This window comes from Pteropus alecto, unplaced genomic scaffold (assembly GCF_000325575.1).
Source record: "Pteropus alecto unplaced genomic scaffold, ASM32557v1 scaffold24, whole genome shotgun sequence".
Classification (NCBI taxonomy): Eukaryota; Metazoa; Chordata; class Mammalia; order Chiroptera; family Pteropodidae; genus Pteropus; species Pteropus alecto.
The window spans coordinates 5,416,707-5,427,711 of record NW_006439192.1 but is presented as its reverse complement, the minus strand read 5'-3'; the positions used below and the strand labels follow the sequence as shown (position 1 = coordinate 5,427,711).

Below are 11,005 nucleotides of genomic sequence, written 5' to 3'. Positions count from 1 at the left end.
AGCATAATTGATGTTCAGATGCAGCGTTGGTAGAAACAAGCCCAGTTAATTGGTCTCTCAACCTACATTAGCTCTTGCATTGCAGCCAATTAGGCAGGGGCCAGAGGGCCCTTCACTTGGCCATTAGAGCCCCCCGCACCGGGCCCAAGAAGGTGCTGGCAGTTCGGCAGCAAAGCTGGTATAAATGACTGCAATGAGCTGTGTGTACAGCTGCACCACAGCCGGAGCCATCTGTCCATTTAGGAATGTGAGACCTTAAGCAACCAGTCTTAAAGGTGAAAAAAGGAAGGTAGAATTCAGGAGAGGGAAATCTGGTCTCTCCAAGGGGTGGAGTACTAGAGGAATCTTTGAAGATTATAGATTCAAAGGATATACACATAATACTAGTCCTACAGCACGGTTTCTAATGAACTAATGTCTCTGTTTTCTGAACTTCTGTTTTTGGAATGCCCTGGGCATAGAAAGGAGAGACATATTTCAAGGAGATATGCTGCTCAGAGTTCCCTGGAGCAGCAGCATCATCACCATCTGGTAGGGTGTTAGGAATGCAGATCTCAGGCCCGCCCCTGAGTCACCAAATCAGAATCTGCATTTGGACAAGATCCCCAGGTACCACACGCCCATTAAAGTCTGAGAAGCAGTCCTTTGGGCCAAGATTTTATTAGAACACAGCATGTCCATTTATTTGCCCCTTGATTATTCTGCTTTCATACTGCATGGCAGGGTTAAATAGTTGCAATGGAGACCTTGTGGCCCACAGCCTAAAATATTTACCCTCTGACTCTTTGCAGAAAGAATTGGCCAGCCCTTGCCCTAGGCAGAAATCTCAGTAACCAACCCATGTGACTAACATTTCTGTTAGTCCTCAGAGGGCAGTTAGTACCAGATATTTAATTTGCTACTTAAATATTGTCATGACCTGTGGACAGATAGAACAATGTATATTAGATGATAATGATCTCAATTCTATGGATTTAGGAGTGTCTAAGTTTATACAGACACCAGCAAAACTTGACAAAAACTTTGAACTTCCTGCCATCTTGAGTCAAATGTTTTGAAGGATCCTTTCCTTCCCTTATTCACACAGAGAAAAAAGAAAAAAATAACCTGGCACTTGCAATAAGACAATCACCACATTTCTGTGTTGCACCCCTGATAGCATATTTATTGTGACTAGAAGTATTAACTTTTTTGCAAATATACCAAGAGGTTGCCTTGACTTTATGCCAGTGTTTGGGGATAATTTTATACCCAACGAATTACCCAAAGAGACTACATTCTTCAACTCCTGATTTTTTACCACTGTGAAATGGTGAAACAGGTGTGACAGCCCTACCTTACATATACAAAAAGGATTGTCGCAAATATGCATTCCTTTGTACATTTCATAAAGACAGCTTAGGCAAAGTCTCTGCAAAGGACTTAAGTGACTAATAGTGAAGAAGAGGCCTGCTAAACCAACATTTCTGAAATTGCTAAGATGTTCTGATAGGAGATTCTGGCCTGGAGCTTCCAGACTTGCAAGAATATTAAAAAAGCACCTTCTTGTGTTTTTGAAACCCTTGGAGTTTTTCCAAGCTTGTGCTTCCTAAGTCTGTCTCTGTCTCTCCTTCTCTCTCTCTCCTTCTCTCTCTCTCTCTCTCTCTCTCTCTCTCTTTCTACACACATATATACATACACACACACACACACTCTCTCTCTCTCTCTCTCCCTCTCTCTCTCTCTCTCTCTCTCTCTCTCTCTCTCTCTCTCTCTCTCTCTCTCTCTCTCACACACACACACACACACACGCCCCAACAAAAGCCAGTCTGCAGCTTCAGACTCCAGACGCACGCATCAATCATAATTGCAGCACTGCCAGCAGTCATGTAACTGCTTAAAGACCTCAACAGCCTTCTGGCATTTAAAGGGAAAAAAAAATCATCTAATTAATCACAGGTGAAACAGCTTGGACTGTCTCCAAAAGCCCCTGAATTTACTGCCAAGCTTTGATGCTAATTTTCTTTCTAAGTAACCCCCTAAAGAAATTTACGATTAGGTAATTAAAGTAATGAATAAAGAGATACTTAGGTGGAGGGAAACGAGGAGAGGGAAAAAGTCTATATTTCCATCCTACAATAAATGCATCTGGACATGCATCATTTGTGAACCCCAACTTAAAAGTCCCCAAGTGGGTTTCTCTTGAAGAATATTTTAAAAATCAATATTTGGAAGACCAAAATGAGGCACTTAAATGAAGTTGGGAGCAGGTCACACTGCTAGAGCCAGTAAGACAGGAAGCAAAACTACCTTCGGCCCTATCCTCTTGACTTTGTGTTTAAATGCCACAGTTTGTGTCGTATGAGAAGATTGGTGGTGGTTCCTCCCTCTGAGCTGATTGGCTAGCATCACTGGGTTTAATTTAGAGATCTCACCTTCCACATAACCCCCATGTCCCTGCTGGGACAGATTCTAGATTTCTGAGTTTAATTGGCTGGAAAGAAATTGCTCCGATTTTTTATTCAGGAAGTGTTCAGGGAACAGTTTTGGATTTTATCATCCCAGCCCTGATCCTCTCCTCTACCTCTGACACTCAATTTTGGAATACTCCAGGAATGAAAGCTTTAGTTAATTGGCTACTCTGCATTTCAGAATTAAACAAAAACACTGCCCATTTCAACAATGAATGAAACAAGTTTCTGCTAAATTCCAAAGCGCCTAGACTTTAAATCGTTGCTAAAAATCTTACTAGAACTATTTTTCTGTCTTAATAAATATAGTGTAATAAGCAGAATGCTTTTTTAAAAATTCAGAATCTTGAATTTTTGGTTGAAAAGCTCTTTGTTCTGAATTATGATAGTTTATGAGCTTTTTGAAAGCAAAGATCAGAGCAGGTCCGCATTTTGTCTCTTTACCAAATCTAGCAGAATCTGAATACTAATAATCTATTATTTCTTGATTGTATCATAGGTTTATATAAAGAAGGTATGGGAGATTGTGCTAAATAAGTACCAACTCAAAGATGTTCCATAGAAATTTAGTTTTTTGTTTTTTAACTAAATTACCATATCAACTTATATGTTTGCTTTTTCTTCTCCTAAAAGGGGAGGGGTAAAAAAAAAAAAAAAACCAGAGACAGAATTTTGATTTAGAAGTGAGGTTAGAGAATTTATAGTCTTAAGCTTCATTTCAGACCTGATAGGAGGGACTGAGACTCAAAGAAGTCAAATGATTTTGCAAAGATGCACAGCTCCTAACAGGTAGTTAAGATCATAGAAGCAAGACATATTTCATTTGTAGGCTGCTCTGCTACTTTCCATCCATGAACTGTGGTAAATTACTTGCCTTCTGAACTTCTTTTTCTGACTTACAAGATGAAAACAATAATATTCATGAGTTATAGTAAAGATTAAATGCGTTACTATAGGTAAGATTCTCAGCGACTTGCAAATACTAATAAATACTGATTAGTAATTTAGCTCTTATTAGTTTTATTTATTTTTATTTGTAGTTAATTATAATTTTATTTTTATTGAATGGATTCTTTGTCATTATTCACAATTCCTAACTGCCTTCCAAGGAAGGCAGAGTCATAATCAAAGGTGGCCCTTTGGTTGCTCAAGGCCAGAGCTCAGTTGCTCTGTGTAAGAAATAGCCACACATTTGCGAGGCCTCTCTTTCAGACTTTCACTTTCTTCCTACACAACACAGAATGATACACATTTTGAACCTCATTCCTAATAGAAGAGTGGAACATCGTTTTCCCGGAAAAAGCAATTTCAGGACATGAGTAAACCTAAGAAGAGAGGTGGAGGGTGGGCCATTTGGGGATTTAGGTACCTTCCTGGTTTTCCTGAATCAGCCAAGGTTGAAGATCACCACCTACTCAGCCCCCATCTCCCTCATCTACTCTCCAGCCCTAAGAGACTCAGTGCCTAGTTCTCTTCTGAGCTTTTATCTAAAAGGCCAGGGAAGCTGGAACATCCTGACAAATAGGAATTAAAAATGACAAAACAGCTGATTAGATCTGAGGTGACAAGAATGAGAAATAAAAGCCATTAGAGCCCATTTGCAACATGCCCTCCGCGAGTCAAGTTTCAAGGTGTTCCTCCACAGATTATTAACAGCATGACAGTGTTTTCTGTCAGGAATCTGATACGTGAAATAACACCAGTGTACACATACTGCATTCTAGATGGTAAGAGGGGCCTGCCCTCATTCATTTAGTTTTACAGACTTGAAGAGACACCCTAATTTGGCTGTCAGGGCGAGGGCTAGTATAAGCACCCAGTGCTTGGAGGAACAGATCTCCACGGTAAATGGTTTTCTTCTATAGCAGGGGTTGGCCAACTATGGCCCCTAGGCTAAACCTGGTCAGCTGCCTAATTTTTGTATGGTCAGTGAACAAAGAATGGTTTTTATATTTTAAAATGGTTTAGAAAAAAGAAGAATAAGAGTATATTATGCCACATGAAAATTTTATGAAGTTCAACTGCCAGTATCCATAAAGTTTTTCACACTCATTTGTTTATGTATAATTTGTGATTTTTGCATTATAATGGTAGAGTTCAGTAGTTGTGGTGAAGGCTGTGTGGTCCATAAGCCTAAATTATTTACTATCTAGATCTTTGCCGAAAAAGTTTGCCAATGCTTTTTTATAGGATTTCTCAGTCAAACTACTTTTCTTTGTAATCACAACTTAGCAATATACTATAATGGTTTTCTATTGCTTCATTTTAGAGTCACGTCATGTAAGTCAATTTATCCACTGTTTCAAGGGACAACCACCCAACCCCAAGAGCAGCAAGTTCCAGGTTTCATAAAAGGTCCCTGGAAAAAGTTTGCCAATGCTTTTTTATAGGATTTCTCAGTCAAACTACTTTTCTTTGTAATCACAACTTAGCAATATACTATAATGGTTTTCTATTGCTTCATTTTAGAGTCACGTCATGTAAGTCAATTTATCCACTGTTTCAAGGGACAACCACCCAACCCCACGAGCAGCAAGTTCCAGGTTTCGTAAAAGGTCACTGGAGTTGAGGTCCACGAGGTCCCATGTGGCCATTCAGACATAGGAGAAAACAGCAATACCAAAAGGCAATCTAAATGTCTTTCAGAAAGCGTCAAAGGCCGTCTGAAATCAGGGATCCCGTATATGTGGTATCCTCGCATTTTACCTTCACCCATAGAGATAAGTGAGAGCCCAGAGAAGACATAAATTCTAATTATTTTCATGTGCACCTCTGAGTCATCATGCATTCCTATCTCATTCCTATGCTTGGACTTTGTTGCAAGGTTCTACATAATTTCTCTTCCCTCTCAAAACTGGTTGTTGCCTTCAACTGGCAAGACCAGTTGCATCCAAGATGCTAATGATCCTGAGATACAGATTGCTTACAAAGTTCTTTTCCAATCAGTTTTTATAAGTGAGAGCTGAAGTGCTGATGTCGTGACAGAAAACAGTGTTGCTGTTGTTTGGAGGACAGTTGGCAGCAGGCTGACATTGAAGGGCTGCGGTAACACTAGCCTGGGAGCCTCAGAAACCATATCTCCATAGGACTGATCGTGAAGTCCTTCGCTCACAGACGTGTTCAGGAGAGCTGTTAGGTACCAGCGACCAATGGGCTTATCATCCAGTAGGACAGATGCACATACACATTTATAAATAATGCAGGAGGAAAGATAGGACACATCAAAGAGGAGGGACAAACAAAATAAAGGGGCATTGGAGGAGGGGGCACACCCCCTGGACAACTTAATGGAAGAAGTAGAATTAGAATTGAGTAACAAAGAGGGATTGGACTGCATTAGTCAGAGAATTTTAATGGAATTTTTGTGGTGAGAAAATCCTTAAAAACTGAGTTATTTAATAGCTCCATGATAGTGAGTTGGTGGCAGAGCCAGTCTCTTGACTTTCTAATTGAATGCTCTTTCAGAAAAATAGAGAGTAGACAAAGAACCTTTAGCAGTGTCTCAATTGCCTGAGGTAAGAAGTTAGTAGTTTATGGTTTTTAAAACATAAAATGCTTCTTGGGTACCCTGATCTTTGGTGAGGTGGAGGGAGGAAAATAAGAGAGATTTTGAACCCTGCTCTTTTATCAGAAAAGATAAAATTTGGACAATCTCATTTCTGGACTAATGCAATCACAACAGCCTCAGTTTTTAGGGTTCCTCTGCAAGATGAATAATCTCTAGATTGAATTAGGGAAGGCAGGTCAAAGGCCACAGACAAGAATCCTGGGCCAAATGCTGGAGTTTGATTAGAGGGATGACTCTTTTCCCTTTAATTTTTAGAAGTTCTTTCACATAGATCTCGCAGTATTTTTTTTTTCTTTTCTATAATGCAGAATCCCTTATTTATGGATTATTGAGATTTCTTTCTATCAAATTTGAAAGAAAAAAACTCATTTTGGATGGTGACCTCATAAAGTAGATAGGAGGGAAAGTATGGAGTTAATTTAAATGACTTCAAAAGTCTTTTTTGTTTTCTCTAAATTTCATTTTTGTTTAAATGTGTCCATGAGCTATAAGCAGGTACCGTCACATCCAACTGGATAGGAATTGTGAGACACTCAAATTAATGGTCTTGTGAAAAAGGAGGTCATATAGGAAGCTGGCAGAAATAGTGTCTGAAAGTAGGAACCGTGATGTGATACCTGATTCACGAATAATATCACAATCCCCTCAGAGAGTCACAGGAAAACAGAGGCCCTATGAACAAAAGGCTTACCTCAAGCAGAGCTTCCCCTTGCCTTCCTCTGGGGAGTTGCAAATAGGTAAACTATTGGAGGTTGAAATTTCACCTGAATAAGGCCCTGCCTCCAGGTGCTCTCTACATATGCCGTCAAGTGCCCATCCTTTGAGAAATGCAGAGGACTGCTCACGTCAGTGGGTTACATTAGTGCTTTGTGGTAAATTTCCTAATAAAAATTGAGACCCTTGCCGGCCCTCCCACCTGGTCTCCCAGTAAGGGCAGCTTCACCAAAGGCTTGGCAGTAAGCATGCTGTTCTGCCTATCTCCTTCCAAATAGACAAAATGAATCTTCCAAGAGGGACAAGACCACCTCTAATCAGAAAATATCAAAACATAAATGAAGGCAAAAACATTTGGTCTCTTTAAGCATAAATATATACTTCTATATAGAGAATGCAGATACCTTTCCTCCATCATATAGCCAAGAATGTATAGTGTTATATAGTGTAACTGCCCTTCAGGAAAAAAAAAAAATTGGCAGTGTGCATTTGTTATAATTAAAAGCCTCTTTAACTAGAAAAAAGTTCACTCCTGTTGAAACTCAGAAGAAGGTGGCTGTGAGTTTCACCAGAGAGTGTCAGCAGGTTTGAACTTGCCTTTCTCCTCTCCTCTATCCCGCCAGTCACAGGAAGCCTGAAACAGCTTTGACACTCAACACACTGCTGACAGATCCTCCCTGATGACTCTGCAGCCCAAACAAACGCATTGTTCTCCTTGTCAACCCACTATTGAGAGGTGATCCACAGTGGAGCTGCAATTGGCCTCATTTGTTAGTGCTAGCAAGTGCAATGCTGAAGCTTGTTACCCCGAGAGAAGAGACAGCTGAGAACGAGTTCCCAAAATCAGGCTCCCTGTGGAATCAGGGGCCTATCAGTAAGTCTAGGTATGAATGCATCACCTCCGGCTCGTGACTGAGGCCTGCTTGTCCCTCCTCACACGCCTGCCCATTCTCATCTCCAGAAAGTGCAATCACACAGGTGTTTTTGACCCAAGACATGGATATTCAGTTTCCTTTCCATCATTTCATTCTGCCACCCTACAGAGCAAGAGAACTCAGTGGCTGTGACTTTTTAGAAGCACTTTGGACATATGGGGTTCTCAGGCAGAAGTGGTCACATCGTTGTCCTAGTCCTCATATAGAAAGGCACTGAACATTTTAGCATTACACACACGATTGCATTTTGCAACGTGCACTAATAGTTTGTTTATGGGTTAATCATTCCACATTAGAATGTGATCTCTTAAAACAGAGGTCCCCAACCCCTAGGCCATGGACTGGTACCAGTCCTTGGCCTGTTAGGATCTGGGCCACACAGCAGGTAGTGAGTGACTGGTGAGTGAGCAAAGCTTCATCTGTATTTGCAGCCACTCCCCAGCGCTAGCATCACCGCCTCAGCTCTACCTCAGATCATCAGGCATTAGAGTCTTATAGGAGCACCCATCCCTGATGCCAAAAAGGTTAGAGTCAGCTGTCCTAAAAGACAGGAGCTTTGAGGACAGGTAGGGGCTAGTGGGAGCATGAGCTTTGACCTGGGTTCAAAAGCTGATTTTATCATATGTTCAAGGCCAACTGTTGAACCTTTACAAGACTCAGTGTTTCCACCTAAGCAATGAAGGAAAGAAATAAGAAATGTTATGGACTGAATTCTGTGCCTCTCCATTCATATGTTAAAGTCCTAACTCCTAACACATCAGAATGTGACTGCATTTGGAGACAGATTTTTTAAAAAGTTAAATGAGGTCATCAGGGTAGACCCTAATGCAATATGACTTGTGTCCTTCTAAGAAGAGATCAGGTACAGACAGGCACAGAAGGAAGTCTATGTGAAAACCCAAGGAGGAGAAGACGGCCATCCACAAGTCAAGGAGAGCAATTTCAGAAGAAACAACCCTGCCAACACCTTGTCTTAATCTGTATAGGATGCTATAACAAAAATGCCGTAAACTAGGTGGCTTATAAACAATAGAAATTTATTTTTCATAGTACTAGAGGCTGGAAATCCAAGATCAGGGGGCCAAAATGGCGAGGTGAGGGCCCTCCCCTAGGTGGCAGACTTTTCTTTGTGTCTTCACATAATGGAAGGGGTGAGGGAACACTCAGAAGACCCCCTTAAAGAATTTCAAGCTTTGCTGGAAACACAAAAAAATGAGCCAAACTTAATGTGCTGTGATATTCGGGGAATTTCCCTTTTCTACCCAGAGCTAAAGGATGAAAGCGTTTGATCATTTCATTTTATTTAAAGGAAATGGTATGTGGTGGGCAAGGGAGAGAGTGACCTGGGTTCTGGTTCTAAAGTGTTTGGCTCTTACAGTCACAGAACGTTCATTAATAACTAAAGACTCAGACTTTAGCTAGAAAACTCTAAAATTTAGCATGTTAACCCTTATTGTTACCCACTCCACGGTTTACAACTTTGCATCACCCCAGTACTGGTTCCAAGCTCCCCTCCATACTCTCTTTCTTCCACCCCCGATCCCATTTCTTCATCATGTAAAATTAGCAGGTCGAAAGGATCTCTGCGGTCCCTTCCAACTAAAAAAATCTATGATTTTATGATTTTCTAAATCCCAGTGCTATGGTAGCTCTAATTTCAGGCTTGTCTTTAATTCTTTGCTTTGCTTCACAGAGCAGGAGAAAAGCTTATGTTGCAAAATGCATTCCAGAGAGCAGCACCCCAGAGACCAGGTACAGGGTGAATGCAGGCGCAGTTAATGTGGAGCACAGCAGCCAGGTAGAGTGGGGGTGCTGTTTGTAGATTGTAAAAAGCTTAGCTTGGCAATTTAACTATGCTGATAATTACAGGGCAGAGGAAGTTGGGAGTGAAGTGACAGTGGAGATTTCTTTAAGAGAGCTGTTCCAGGGGATTCTCCCTAACTTGGCAGTGTTGGAGAATGGAAGAGCTGGCAGGGAGCCAATGATAAACCTTGAAAGGAGCACATCAGCTTCCTTACCTAACTAATTTTAGGAGATAATCCACGTTTCCTGTACACAATGCTTTTTTTAGATAATACTGGAGGAGAGCTTTCCTTGACATGAAATAGAAGGTCATGAACTCACCCTTACACATCCTGTAGCATGTCTTCTCAGACAGTTCTATCAGACAGAACCCAGGATAAGTAATGCATAATTTAAAGAACTTCTATAAGAATGAAATGAGATAAAATGGGCAAACGGGATTTGGAAGTTGTCATATGATAATCCAGTGAGCCAGGGGTATAGCAGAAGCAGCACTGGCTCTGTAGACAAAAGAACTGGTTAAGATCTAGCTTTGCATTTGGCAATTAATGAGACCTTGTAACCAACTCTCTTTAAGTCACACTTCCCCTAACTTTAAAGCATTGTAGACATTTTGTGATTATAATAACAATTATAAGGTGAGTTGGAATTAGTAGTAGTAGTAGTAGTAATCATCATCATCATCATCATCATCATCATCATCATCATCTTTTAAAAGGAAAAGGAACCATTCTCCAGAAACTTCAGCTTTATTCTTGACTCTGAAGAATTTTCTCCTCAAAGTTCACTCTCCATGGGGTAGCCTTGGTTAACAATGTCCTGGTCACAACAGCTGCAAATGACATTTTTATACTTCAGAGTTCTGACCCAAACTCTATTGCAGCCTTTAAAATCATTCGATGAGAAGTCACTCACCCTGGGCCATGAAGGAGAGATTTACCTTTTTTAATGTCTCCAGAGGGCATCTGAAACATGGTGAAACAAACTGGTCAGTCTTTTACGAGGCTACCACAAAAATAATTCTAATTGTAATATAAGAATAAATATTGTATTTATGTGTTATGGTCATATATAAATACATGTTGTTAGAGACACGATGGGTACCTCGGGTGATGGAATTATGGATGATTTTTGCTATCTTTTTCTATACTTTATTTTCTTCAGTGAGCATGAGTTAGCCCAGCATCTCGTCTGAGTATAGTCTTTTCTTTCAATTACAATTATGTCTTTTTTTATGATAGACTCCAGTGACCCTTTAATTCAAAGGAAGGTCTTTACCCGAGGTGTCCATTTCCTTAACAATATCTGGGAGAAGCAGTTGAGAAGACCACTCATTTCTTCCCAAACCTATAATAGCTTTGTATTCTCACTTTCTTTACAAATTCTTAACCAAAGAATACAAGTCCTATTTCATGTCAAAAACAACAATAACAAAACAAACAAACAAACCAGCACTTACAAAATCAGAAGTGCTTAGCATAGGTAGAGAGTGAGATTGACTCAGGGTTGGGGTTTTGCCTGGTTAATGAAGGGAG

At 40.4% G+C, this 11,005-nt stretch overlaps 1 long non-coding RNA gene across 1 annotated transcript in view; it reads right to left on the bottom strand.

The window, feature by feature from the left end:
• Positions 1–10,203: 10,203 nt before the first annotated feature.
• The window catches only part of LOC112483328, a 7,732-nt gene continuing 6,930 nt past the window's right edge, over positions 10,204–11,005 (bottom strand). The window contains exon 2 of the long non-coding RNA XR_003047591.1: positions 10,204–10,435. This is a non-coding gene — a long non-coding RNA (uncharacterized LOC112483328). The remainder of the gene's footprint in view (positions 10,436–11,005) is intronic.